The sequence below is a fragment of the Miscanthus floridulus genome, chromosome 3 (genome assembly GCF_019320115.1).
Source record: "Miscanthus floridulus cultivar M001 chromosome 3, ASM1932011v1, whole genome shotgun sequence".
Classification (NCBI taxonomy): domain Eukaryota; kingdom Viridiplantae; phylum Streptophyta; class Magnoliopsida; order Poales; family Poaceae; genus Miscanthus; species Miscanthus floridulus.
The window spans coordinates 29180920-29195638 of NC_089582.1; positions in this window are offsets into that span (position 1 = coordinate 29180920).

Below are 14719 nucleotides of genomic sequence, written 5' to 3' on the forward strand. Positions count from 1 at the left end.
CGCCTCCAATCAGTAGGTCCGGAAAGAGCCGGAACCCACGACAAGAGCGTAATGAGTCTTTCCGCTTCCATAAGCAAGTACGTGCTTAGAATAATAAGTATGTGACCTGACTACCATCCACATCAACGGGCGGTCCTTAATCAACACGGATAGGGAAAAATAGTGGAACCGAGTTAAGCCCCGTGGCCACGGGACACAACTCGTCACACCCACCATATCCCTGCCCGGTCTCTATTTTCCTTTCATCATTTTATCAAGAGAGTAATTATAATAGTTGCCTATTACGAGTAATGACAGGTTACTCACGCTACCAAAAACCTAAGCATAGCAGCTACTCGAACCTGCACTAGTAAGACTCATAGGACAGATATATCTATGCATGTGGTTTTCATAAAATTCCTATAACATAAATACACATCACATGTATATATTCAGTGGTTATAAAAATAATGGTTATGCACCAAAGCTTGCCTTGGGCAGGCGCGGTGTCAGCTGAGTCAGTCGGTGATGGCTCTGGGACCTCCTCCTACACGAGAATCTCCTCCTCATACTCCTCAATGATCTCCTCGAACTCGTGCTCGCCAGTGGTCATGATCTCCACCAACTTGTTCTCTACATGCATGTGATGATGATGCAACACTTAGCATTTAGGCAACAACAACTCTTAAAACAAGAATACGCATATGAAGCTACTAAGCTAGCTCTAATGACTAAGATACTAAGCTAACTATTATCTTCATCAAGCAAAGTGTTGGGTTAAACTAACAAACACTTGACTTTGCAAATTAAGGATACATCTTTATTTCTACTGGTGATTTAATGTATATTGAACCAAAGAGCATTTAACTATCCTAATGCTTAGTCTATTCTAAGGCTACAAAAATTACAGTGAACACATAATAATACAATAAAACTACTGTAAAAATTTTAGGATCAAAACTATCACCAATTCACCATAAAAATTCCTACAATAATCAACTTAATAATATTAAGCATTCTCATACTATTCAATAGATCCTAGTGTCAACACATATAAACATGAACTAAAAACACTAACAGATATATCACAATTTTAGGAACCTAACAAAATTTGTTTCATAATTTGTGGACACCTACATGATTTTATATTAATTAACAAAGGTCAGCTCAAAAATTAAATTAGAAAACTATTTACTAATTCCTTGAAAAAAGAAAACGGATTCTCCGCGCGGCCCACAACGCGTGGCCCACGCGAGGCCGTCCCTCGCGCGAGGCGCCCGTGCACTGGTGCTTTTGCAACCACGTCCTCGGTTTCCTCCCGACTCACACCAAAGTCCTAAACACCGAAGCCCTAATACTATTTCCTCCTCTCATAGACCTTCTCACTTAACCCCTGACCTTTCCCTAATTCACCCGCGCGCACCCCCAGCGACTCAGCAGACGGTGGCGTGGCGGGCGATGACACGGTGCGACTGCGCCGGCCACAAGAGGCACGTGCTGGTCCGTCGGTCGGGCCGACACTCAACTATGGTCCAACTGCCTACACCGAGCAGGAACGCGGGGCGGCGGGACACATTGGAGCGAGCTGCGGCGGCGCGTGACCATCTGCGACGGTGGCGCGATTGCTCAGGTGAACCAAGGCACCTAAGGACCTAACCGGCTAGCGAGTGAGCATCAGTAGACTACCGCGGACCTAGCTGAGGTGACGGTTGGAGAAGAGGGTGAAGAAGATGGGCTGGCCATGTGCGGCCGAGCCGTGCGGCGACGCACCGTGGTGGCACGGTCGCGCCAGCGACGACAGAGAGGCGGTAGAGATTCGGCTAAGGCACGTAGGGTGAAGAGAAGGCGATGCTAGTGGTGTAGGTGAATTGGTTCGGGATGGGCGGTAGGAGGGCAGCCCACGACTGTGGCCGAGCGCAGCCTTAATGGCACGGCGGTGGGGAAAACTCCAAATTGGAGCATGGCCTTGCACGGTTCAATGCTGGGTGGGGTCGGGCAGCGAGAGGACGTGATGTTAAAACCGTGGATGCACTGAATTGAATGGAGGTGATCGCTCGCTGGGTAATTTTATGGCGCGGCTCGATGGTGGCAGCAGAGGGAGAAAGAGAAAGAGAGAGACGGGGCGTGGCAGGTGGGCTCGGCTCGGCCTCGCCTTGGGGGGACGCAGTCGGCGTGATCGTGGAGTCCCACGCGTAGGCGCTGTGAACAAGCACGCGCGACCGTAGTGCCATAAATGGCAAGGCGACGGCAAGCTCCACCACGTGCGCGCAACAGCGGCGGCATCGAATCGGGCCTGCAGCGACGCAGGGGTGCAAAGTGAGGCGACGACACCGACAGCAACTACGTCGTGGTGTAGGGCGGGTCAGCGGTGCAGCGGGATAGCCCACGTGCGCGCAATGGCAAGATGAGCTGTAGCAGCGCAGCACGGCGCCATGGTGATAGCAACCTCGCAAGGCAGCCGCCGAGGACAGCAGTGGCGGTGACGACGTCACGGTGATGGATGGGGCGGCAACGCAGCAGCCCGTAGCGTCGGGACGTAGCCAGGCCACGGCCCAGCCGGCGGTGGCCTCGGCCAACCGCGCACGGCAGCACGCGTGCGCGCCCGGGGTGAGCCAGTGAGGCGACATCACGCCCTCGGAATGTGGTGACCGCGCCCACCCGGCCAACCAACCCAAGAACGTGTCGCGCACGAAATTTAAAACACCTATAACAACTAAACGGTTGCTCTTGAGCCTAAACCATCTTCACCATGCTCAAGAGAGCATATCAGGCTACCAACCCGAGCTAAAACACGACACCATCTCTTAACTCGATTTCACAAAATAAATTGTCAAACATGGCATTGTCTTGCTGTATTTATATACTTAAATTCTTCTAAGTCCTTGCGCTGAATTTGATTTTAAGTTCTATTTTTAGGCTATTAGAAATATTAGCTAGCAATGTTATTTTTTCACTACAAATATTTCATTGTTATCTACAAAGTTCATACTCCAAACTTTATTTAAGTACCACATATATGTTCTATAGTATTTTTATTCAATAAAAAATAGTTTTAAACCATACTTGATATACATGAGTTGTGTAACAGCTTCTCATTTAATATTTTTATTGATCATCTTAAGTTACAAAAATGTTATCTACACATTCCGTCACATACATTATCACATAAACATGATGCTCATGACATGATTTGGTAATTTGTTTAAGGCGTAACATCGATGGTGTTACAACTCTCCCCCTTAAATAAAATCTTGTCCCGAGATTTCATGTGAGTGCCTAGTGTGGGAAAAAGGGATAAGAAATAAATTTCAATTTAAACCATTACCTCGACGCATTAGGAAGGAGATGAGGATAATGTTCCAGAATATAATTCTCCTGCTCCCAAGTTGTGTTATCCTCCGAATAATTTTGTCATTGGACTTTATAAAATTTTACCACTTTGTTTCTAGTCACTCTTTCCTTTTTATCCAAGATTTTGATGGGATGCTCAGTATAAGAAAGATCAGGTTGGAGAGGGGGTCCTTCAATTTTCTGGATGATAATGAACTTCTAAATTGTAATCCTTGATTAACTCGAGCCACCTCCGTTGCCTCATATTCAACTCGGATTGAGTGAAAATATATTTGAGACTCTTGTGATCCGTGTAGATATGCACTTTATTTCCCGACAGGTAATGCCTTCAAATTTTTAGAGCGTGCACAACTACAGCCAGCTATAAATCATTGGTGGGATAATTCATCTCGTGATTTTTTAGCTGACATGAAGCATAAGTTCCATTTTTAGGCTATTAGAAATGTTAGCTAGCAATGTTATTTTTCCACAGCAAGTATTTCATTATCATCTATAAAGTTCATACTCCAAACTTTATTTAAGTGCCATATATATATGTTCTATAGTATTTTTATTTAATAAAAATTAGTTTTAAACCCTGCTTGATATACATGAGTTGTGTAACAGCTTCTCATTTAACATTTTTATTGATCATCTTAAGTTACAAAAATGTTATCTACATATTCCATCACATACACTATCATATAAACATGATGCTCATGACATGATTTGGTAATTTGTTTAGGGCGTAACACCGAGGGTGTTACACCGAGCCCCTCTCCCTTGTCTCCGTCACCGGCGCGGCCCCTCTGTCTGTCGTTGTCCCCCTCTCTCTCTCTCCCTCTCTCGCTGACATGTGGGACCGGGCATTAACGACGTCGCCGTTAACCCTATTACCGACCGTCGCCTCCCTTCCCTCTCCCCTTTATCTGTCATGTGGGTCCACGGTCCTAACGCCGCTGCCGCTGTCCTGCTAACATGGCTGGCTGGCCCCACTAGTCACACACACACGTTGAGCGTTGGGTACACTAGGGAAAACGCTAGGTACACCCATTTAGTGTACGCAAAAGGTTATAAATCCATCTTCCTAGCTTAGAAAATTTCCTAAAAATTTATAAATAAACTAGATGCATTAGGGAATTTAATCATATAGTTTACACCTATTTTCATGCACAAGAAAATACATGTAAAATTCCATCTAGATAATTAGCTATAGAATAAACGTATAAAATGCATAACTTTTGCATCCTAACTCTTTTTTTAGGTGAAACCACTTCTAAAATTCATCTAAAATCTAGTTCTATGCATTCATCCTAGTGCCACCATATTATTCTATGTTTGTTTTCCCCTTTTCTTTTGTGTTTGGCGGTAGTCTTATACGATAGCTACGCTAATAGACGACGATGACTACCGGGAAAGCGGAGATCCCGATTATGAGAACGTGCTAGAAGAAGCCAACAACAAAGGCAAGTCCTAGCTCCCCCTCCCTCTACCATCTTGCTTAACTATCTCTAAATGAATATCTTGCTTAATTATTATCCTGGATTATGAGCTCGGTTATGATGAAATATTTAATATTGAATTAAGATAAATGGTTATCTTGTTAAATGATGTGCTCCACAATATAGATGAACTTAGGGATAATAATTAATGGAACTTAAAACTTGGTAAACTTGAAACTAAACACCGTTATAATTTCTACTAGGAGGCCAATGTTGGCAGCAGAATATCAGGAGCCGACACGGATGTGGATCTTTCGTGGTCCGGTTGGCGTGGTTGTTATGTGATCTTCCACGTTAAGCCCCTTGACCTTGGCCGCGTTCGAGCCCATGACTATTACTGATTATTTTGATGATTTGGTATCATCGACACTGTTATGTTGAGATGATGTGGTATCGTCCGAGATTATATGAAGGGATGATGTGGTATTATCCGGAATTATGAGATGGGATGATAAGGTATCCTCCCGAGTTTTTAGTGTGTTTTCCAACCCCTGAAAAGCCGCGGTAGAGTTATATAGAAGTCTAGGGTAGCACCCAAGTGGGTACAGGGTCTTGTTAGGCCTATTTCATCCACTCATCATGGAAGGGATTGTGCCTCTCATGTGGGGAAATTTGTACACCTCTGCAGAGTTACTTAAATATATTCGAATAGCCACGTTCTTGGAATGGGCAGATGCTAGGATGGGGATACTATGATTAGCTTTACTTCTATGTGTAATAAAACTGGTAATGTAACTTGACACTAACCCGGGGACTAGTTGGAATGGTAATGCTCCACTAGGATCCAACCCTTAATTATAATCACCACCACACCTCTATTTCCACCCTATGGTTAGGGCTTGCTGAGTACATAAGTACTCACCCATTGTTGACTCACAGACTTCGACACTGAGGAAGACCAAGACTATGATGAGGAAGCACATCATGAAGATTAGGAGTTATGCGAAGAGTCCAAACGTAAGAAATGACATCAAAGCTAGGGTTTTGACCGTGCTCGAGCTTGCCCGTGGAATAGGTTATCGCTACGCTGTATAATACCATCGTACTAGAGACCACCATGAATAAGCGCCGCCCTGCGGCAGTAGCTTTTCGCTAGTTATGTAAGCCTACAACTAAGCCCTCCGGGCTATTGTTGTAAGACCCTTTTTGGGTATCAATAAAGCTCGGAACCTTTCTTTTTAGCTGTGTACCAATTCTGTTGATTTTGTGCGTACTTGTGCGTGATCCTGGTGCAAGTACATATGCACCTAGGACTCTCAAAAATGAGGGGCCGACAGGGTAGGAGGGGGCGGTGATGAGGGGAGGGGCACCACCGCCATGTGCACTGCCCGGAGGAGTGGGAGATAGATGGAGGGAAGGGGACGTGCTCGGCTGAGGGAGTGGGAGAGAAGGGGAGGTGCTCGGCTGTAGGAGAGAAAGAGCACGGGCTCGGCTGAGGGTTAAGGTTTACGGCTGCTCAACGTATATATACTATGACCTGTTACCGGGCCTAGATGGGCCAAGTGGGCTCGGCCATGATTAACCGAGCCGGGCCTTACAGTTGCCTACCTCCGAAAATCGATTTACGGAGATGGATGCCTTAAAACGACCGCCTCCGAAAATAGACTATTTTTGGAGGCGGGTGTCTTAAAATGACCACCTCCGTAAATCGATTTATGGAGGCGGTTGCTTTCTGACTGCCTCCGTTAATCGTCGCCATTTACGGAGGCGGTTGGTTTTTGCGACCGCCTCGGTTAATAAAATAGCACTGCCTCGCAAAATCATTTGTGTAATAGTGGCCACGCTGCCGACATCAGGTAGCAGGTCTGCGTGGAGTTTGCCGCCTCACCAAGACACTTATTCAGACTAATAATTAAGATTCCTATATACTATATGTATTATTTTCCTTGTTATTTTGCAATTTCCTATCATCAGGTGAACCCATGAATGATAGTCCTGACTCAATAGTTCTTCGAAAGAAGTTGACGACATATTCTGAAATTACTCAGGAGTGTCCCTTGGCTGCTGCTACTTGATTCTCTTTTTCTACCAGATTATCTTCAACACGTGATGCCGACAAAAGAAAATGACAAAGCCAAAATAACGTTTTTTAATGCAAACTACGGGGAAAGAGTTTCCCACCTGGATTGAATTCAAAGCAAAAATAATGTTGACCTCGACAAACTATTTTTTTTCCCTTTAAAGCAGCGACTGAAGATGGATCACTATCATCTTCCATGTGCTCGAGGTTTTGAGCTAAAATCAGGAAGCAGCCAACGAACAATAATGGGGTTGGCGTATTTCCATGTAGTTAACCTTTTTAACCGATGAAGTTTGTACAACAGTTGTTTAAAAAGGTTAACCAGTAACACATTATATTAATACTGTCATTTTATTTTATATTTTTTAATCATTTTTACCTGAAATTTCCCTCATTCTCTCATGACATTTTATTTCACATTTGTTTATCTGAAATTTACCCTCAATTTCTCCACAACTCCCTATGGCATCATTGTGAATGGTAAATATCAATCGTCCCTTCATGAATCCCTTCTCCTGTGCTGGATTATAATCTCGCAGCAACGCGCAGAGTATCATCTAGTTTGTTCTGTGCCGCTGCCTCTGCCACACTAATTTTGAAGTAGTTTGTTTTTTCAAAAAAAAAGTTGTTTCGACAGTGGTTTGGTCCAACGTGGATGCGAAGATGCCTGTTTAACATGACGATGTTGGGCCCACATCTTTGCCACGTCGGCCTAGCTGGTCAACAAAAGGAGAGCCAGCTCACTCCCGCCGCAGGCCCCCCGTCCATTTCTGCTCAGGCCTTCCCCAACGCTCCAAGATGGCCAGTTGCCCCAGCCTCCACGTTTGCGACAGTAGTTCAAATCAGCTTGGGTAGTGGTTTCGTGGGATGGCATAGCAGCTTGCAGAGGCAACGGTTGCTTGCTCTGACAAAAAGGAAACCACCACTCAAGAACGCGCATTAGGGGCAAAAAAGCAAACTGTGCTAGGAAAAAGAAACATGCTAAAACTGCAACAAAAACCGTAAACCTGCAGAGCCTTTGACGTAACAAGAGGAGTATGCGATGTATGATTGATGGCTTCAAAACTCATGTATCTATGTGGCTGGCTAACGATTCTGTTAGCCTGTGCCGTGGTTGCCCTCATCCTCCTACCTTTAGGGCGTGATTGGTTCCCAGGATGGAGATCATGTCCAAGCTCCTCCCAGCCACGATGAGACTATGCACTTTGTCATGTTTGATTGTCTTTATTGTTGGTCCAGTACGATACGAAATCGTATTTGGTTGCATGCATGTATCAGAGTTTTTGGTGTCTAACACATGGGCCATGCACCATGCGTAAATCAAGTCATCCTGGCTAATGAGGGGAGGCCAAATCGAGATGACCAAGGCGCGTGGGATGGAAGGGGGAAGGAATGGAAGCAAGCAAGCAAACGGTGCGAGGCAGGGAACCAAACAAAGCTAAAGTGCACGAAACGGTGCCGGATGAGCCTTCAAACGCCACCAGCAGGGCAACCAATCACGCCCCACCATTTGTTGGAAGTAGAGGACCAGTATGTGGGCCGAGCTCTGGCAATGCTAGGTATTATAACATTATTATAGCAAAGGAGTTAACGCACTTGTACCATAAGGGCAGTGCCAATGCTAGAAACCATGGTCCTAGTGTCTGCAGATTATTTTTTTATCCAATCACATACATTCTCTCTCCATCCTTTACCAATCACATCTCTTCATGTCTTGGTTCTCATGTAGACATGATTTCTTATCTAAGAAATCATTTCCTCATCTCACTTCTTTAATTAGAGTGCCATATCACCTTTTTGCTTAGTTGGCACCACAATTAGGTGGTGTTCGGATCTGGTAACTAAAATCTAGGAGGTGCGTCGGGAGGATGTTGTATAGGGTGTTCGGATACTAGTAAAAAAATTACATAATCCGTTAGTTCTCTACGAGACGAATTTTTTAAGCCTAAGTAATCCATCATTAGCACATGTTTACTGTAGCATCACATTGTCAAATCATGGACTAATTAGGCTTAAAAGATTCATCTCGTAAATTAGTCGTAAACTATGCAATTAGTTTTGTAATTAGTCTATATTTAATACTCCATGCATGTGTCCAAACATTCGATGGGACAATGACTAAAATTTAGGAGAGGCGACCAAACACCACCTTAATGAAGATAGAAACCATTTAGTTTCATGGTTGGGAGTGCCCTAAGTCCTTCCTGGGCCTGTTGAGGCAATCTCACCCAAAGCATGAACCAACGATTGGAGCCCTATCCAGAAGCCTATCGTGTGTGCTGCAGAAGCCATAATTTTTGCACCAGACCCGGTCCTAGCCAGGCAGCCCACTAATTTTCAAAGTAAAAAATCAGTATTCTAAGAAATTGTTTAGGCTGAGCCAAAATTTGTAGAGTTCGTGTTCACACCCAATCCCTCTAAGTACCAATTCTTCAAGCCTGGTTTGCTCCATTCGTTCCAAAATAAGTCTCCATTTCACATTTGGAGTCAAACAATACCAAATTAGACTAAATATTAAAAAATAACTAATATTTGTGATGCGAGATAAACATCATTAGATTAATTACGTCATATAATTTCATACTAAACCTATTAGAGATACAAATGTAGTACCTTCTATAAACCTAGTCAAAATTAAGATTGGTTGACTCCTTGAAATACGAGATGAAGACTTATTTTGGGATAGAGTAAGTTCTAGCACTAAGTATCATATATATGCTAGCAAACTTGTTTGTGTGTGGTAACGGAACATATACCTCGTTGTGCAGTCACCTGAACGACTTGTGGTTCGTAGATTTATGAACAGTCATGTTATCTATTTTCAATATGTATTGAAATTGGACTATATGTCGTCACTAGACGTATAAAAGAGTATGGCTATAACTCTTGTATGAGCACGGGCTATGAGTCTAGGTCCTAGACAAGACTGAGGCCCCGTTTGGCTTACCCCATATCTGGCTTGTTCGGCTTCTTTTTCAACCGGAACAGTGTTTTTCTCTCATAACATTGTAGTCAGAACAGTATTTTCCAGTCAATTTCAGCCAAGATTCAGCAAGCCGAACGGGCCCTGAGGAGAGATGCAAGAGCATTTTGGAAAAAAAAATTAAAAAAGAAAGAAAGAATGAATCCATTTGCTCTTTAATATTACAAATGTGTATGTGTGTTTCAACAAAAATACATCTTGGACATTTTCTCTCTTTCCCTCTATAGATATAGATATTATTAGTAGTAAAAAAGGACCTGAATACCTCATAAGTATATTAATATTAGATACATATACATACACCTATAGATATAGATATTAGTATTAGTAAAAAAAAAGGACCTGATAAGTATAGACATTAGTAGTAAAAAAAAGGATTGGCCAGTTAGGTTAAGTACGTGGGAGTAGGGCCTCTAGCAATGCAAATATAGGCTTGTCAAGGTGATTTAAAGTATAGACATTAGTAGTACAAAAAAAAAGGATTGGTCAGTTAGGTTAAGTATGCGGGAGCAGGCCTCCAGCAATGCAAATATAGGCTTGCCAAGGTGTTTTTCACCCTAAACATCCACCCAACATGGTCGGTGCCCGATAAGCAGCATCCATTTGTGCGCTGAAGAGGCCATTCGCGCTCCTTTCACCCTGAACCAACCAACCCTTTCGCCCTCCGAAACTAGAGCTACACGCCCGCGCAAGCAAGCCCGGCAGATGATACGGGTTCAGGTATACCGCAGATTTTCTTTCCTTTCCTTTTTAAGTTGGATGCGTGGACTTGGATGCGTGGTCACTGTTTTTCTTTTTAAGTTGTGGTTTCTGGTTAGTGGTAGCCCGGGTGCCATGCGGCCCATGCGGAATGGTTCACCACGTGGATTACTCTACTCCATTTTCTGAGAAAAAAATTGTGCTCACTAAATGATTAAAATGTATAGCTTCATTAAAAAATGTTCTAGTTTTAAAAAAAAGAGATAAAATGTACTAACTTCATAAGAAATTTATTCCAGTTCACAAGAAAAATGTTATAGAATTATAATTTAAAATCATAAAAATATACCAACCAAATTTAAATTTAGATTTGATTCTAAATAAATAGATTAAGAAAAGATAAACCATGGACACATGCAATATTTAGTTGACAAGTAAGGAAAAAGCAATGAATGCTCCATGCTCAAGAGAAAATTGTTCTCATAAAACGATAAAACTATTTTTTGGCTAAAAATATTCTAACTTAATGAGAAAATTATTTTGATTTTACAAGGAAATTGTTCAATATTCATGTTTTTAATTATAATAAAAGGATTAATGTACCAACGATTTTTAAAATTTAGTTTTGACGTTGGACATAAGTATTGATTGAGAAAAAGGATAAACGATCGGCACGTGGAACATTTAATTAACAATAACTTCCTTTAGTTAAAATGATAAGACGTTTTGTCTTTCCTGAATACATTTTCATTTATTATGTATCTACCTACCTACCTATATATATATATATATATATATATATATATATATATAGAACCACTGTTCTGCAGCTGGCCATAGAATAACTTATTCTGTGGCCACTTTGAGTTACGATAATTACTATACTAATTTACGAGATTACAGTAACTCCTTACTAAGTGATTTACTATAACGTTATGGTAAATATCCTCGTGTATTATAGTAACACAACTATCGTAAATATGTATTCACTTTATGGTAAATTAGTATATAAAATTATCGTAAATGGAGGTGGCTACAGAATAACTTATTCTATAGTAAGGAGTTACTATAATCTCGTAAATTAACATAGTAATTATCATAACTCAAAGTGGCTATAGAATAAGTTATTCTGTAGCCAGCTACAGGATAGTAGTTCTATATATATATATATATATATATATATATATATATATATATATATATATATATATATATATATATATATATATATATATATAAGTGTGTAGAAAAAGTATGTTTCTTGAAAAGTCAGATTGTTTTATAATTTGCAATAGAGGGAGTACTAGAAAAACTAAAATAAAGGGAAAATTAAGTTGAATGGTTGGTGAGTTATGCTTGTATAGTTAAAGCACAAAGAAAAAAAAGGGTTGGCCAGTATGCGGCCGGGCCTCGGCCAATACCATGTTGAGATGAGATCTACCCCAAGCATGAAACCCAACAATTGGAGCCCTGTAAGCGGCAGCCAATCGTGTGTGATGAGCGCCGCTCTCAGCCCCAAGCTGACCAACCCTTTCGCCCTCCGAAACTAAAGTTACAGGCCCGCGCAACCAAGCCCGGCTGATGTTACGGGCTCAGGTATCTTTTTTAATCTTGTTTGATCGGTGTCATATGACCAATTTGGGATTATTTATGTGAATTGCGTTCTGTACCAGGAGTAAAATCCTTTTCGTTTCATTGGTCACCTTGTTCGTCCGTTTATGGCTCCTGGTACTCCATCGCATATGGGCCAGCCTTCGTGGCCCGTTTACCCAGATCGTTGTTAGGGGCCCATGTCCACTTACCGCAGCTTTCCTTTCCTTTCCATTACCTCCCGCTGCCATCCTGCGCAGGCCGGCGGCGGCCACCGGCCACAACGCTGGGCAGGCTGCTGGCGTCGCCGTTCTCGACGCTGGATGCCGTCCGGCCGGCTCAGCGTGCGTGCTCCGGCAACGAAGAGCTGATTACAGCAGCACGAAGATACATCGAGGTAAACTGGTCCCAGCGTGCTCTGCCTGACTGCCTCTGCGTAACATGCGGTTCAACAGTTGCGCTGCATAACAGGAGTGCTGGTACTAGTACATCTCGATTCTCGTCCTGCCGTCAGTCGTCAGTCATCACCATGTTGGTGCTTTGCCAAAGCTGCAACGTAGTAGAAGTATCTATCTGAGGCCTCTGTGACAGAATGAGATGATGTTCACAGTTCAATCACATAGGTTGTGTGTTGTGTAGAGGATGATGATTTGTTCTAGTGGTATTTGCCTGACTCTGGCCAGTGGGCACCACAGAGAATCCCTGCTGTGGCCTTTTGGCCTAGCTAGGCCACTCAACTCTCGGAGGCCTCGTTCGCATGTTGGTTTCAGTTAGGGCTTATCAGTCATGGTATAGTGTTTTTCTCTCACAATAAACCAACACCAGCCGGGCTTATCAATCCAGAAACCAACCAACGAACAGGCTGAAAGTCTCAACCTGCAGCCTGCAGGGGTCCCTCTCTTGGAGTCCTGCTCGAGTGCTCCTGGCCATGGGAACCGGAGAAAAAAAGAGCGGGAGATGACAGCCTTCCGGCACCAAACCCGCCTCCTGCACCTGCTGCGTGGCGCGAAACTGTTTTTTTTTTTTTCAGTTTCGCGCCACGCCACTCGCTGTTATGCTAATCGCTAAGTAACTGATGTACTAGGAATTATCTTTTTTTATATCAAGGAAAGATTTTTGCCAAGCTAGCATCTTACCGTGCTCTTATATTTATTATTACACATCTTCTACACTAGAAGAGTTTGAATTTGAGATCAATGGCGATGCTCTTTCTCACGCCAGCGAAACATACGCCTGAAATCGAGATCAATGACACCGTTTCTTCTCACCATGAAACAACATTATTCATGGTTTGAGTTCGTTGTAGCCTGCAGCATAGAAAGGGGCTCACGGAGGTTGGATGGCTAGACGGAGGAGGAGGAGGAGGCGGAGTAGCGGGGCCGCCGCGCCATCAGCTACGGGCGAAGGACCATAGCGGTTGGACCAGAGAGGGACGGGGAAACACAGAGACAACCCCGTGAAGTCAGGTTAGCGCGACAAGGTGAGCGGTACCAGACGTAGCAGCCGAGAGGCCACCGAGGACGGAGGGCGGCTGGCGGTAGGCAAGGATGAACATGAGTTGCGTGAGACAGATATTGAAGAAGAGTCGAGGGTAGAAGATGAACAGAAACCGCTTGGATTTTTTTTAAAAGACTAGCGTCTATAGCAATTCCCTTTGCTAAACGTGGCATGAACCATGATCGATGCTTGAAGTTAACCGATGCAGGACAAGAGGCTGTCGGCTGGCCTCGATGCCCTGTGACGAAGGTCCACTATACCAACATAATCTAGTGCTAACGCAATACGGACATGTGGAATATACTCCCTCCATCCTAAATTGTAAGGCGTTTTGTCTTTTCTAGATAAGATATATAGTTTTTTCTATGTATTTAGATATACATCATGCCTAGATACATAGTAAAGCAATGTATCTAGAAAACCAGAACATCTTATAATTTGTAATAGAAAGAGTACACATAGCTATATATATGTCTACGTGTTATGGGTATCTACGTTGTACTAGGTAATTCTATAAACAAATACACTCTATAGTACTATGTAATTCTAGCACGGTAGGTCAGCAGAAGAAAGATGGTAGGGAGGGGAGCTAGGACTTGCCTTCGTCGTTGTCACCTTCCAGTACGTCTACGTAACTCGGGTCTTTGTCCTTCTGACGATTACCGTCGTTTGTCGGACATATCGGTCTAATAAGACTACCGCTATCCGCAAAAGAAAAGGCACAATCAAACATAGAACTATATGGTGGCACTAGGTGCATATGGTAGGGTTTGATTTTAGATGAATTTTAGAAATGGTTTCATGCGAAACGGAGTTATGGTTTAAAAGTTATGAATTTTAGAAGTTTATTCTATAGCTAATTAATTAGGTGGAATTTTATATGCATTTTCTAGTGCATGAAAATGGGTGCAAACTACATGGTTAATTTCCTTAATGCATCTAGTTTATTTACAAATTTTCTGAGAATTTTTCTAAGTTAGGAAAATGCATTTCTAACCCTCTGTGTACACTAACCGTGTGTACTCAGTGTTTTCTGAAACGTACCCCGCGCTGTGTGTGTGTCACGTGGGCCCCTTGCTTGCGTCAACAGTGACGGCGGCGTCGGCGTTAAGGCCGTGG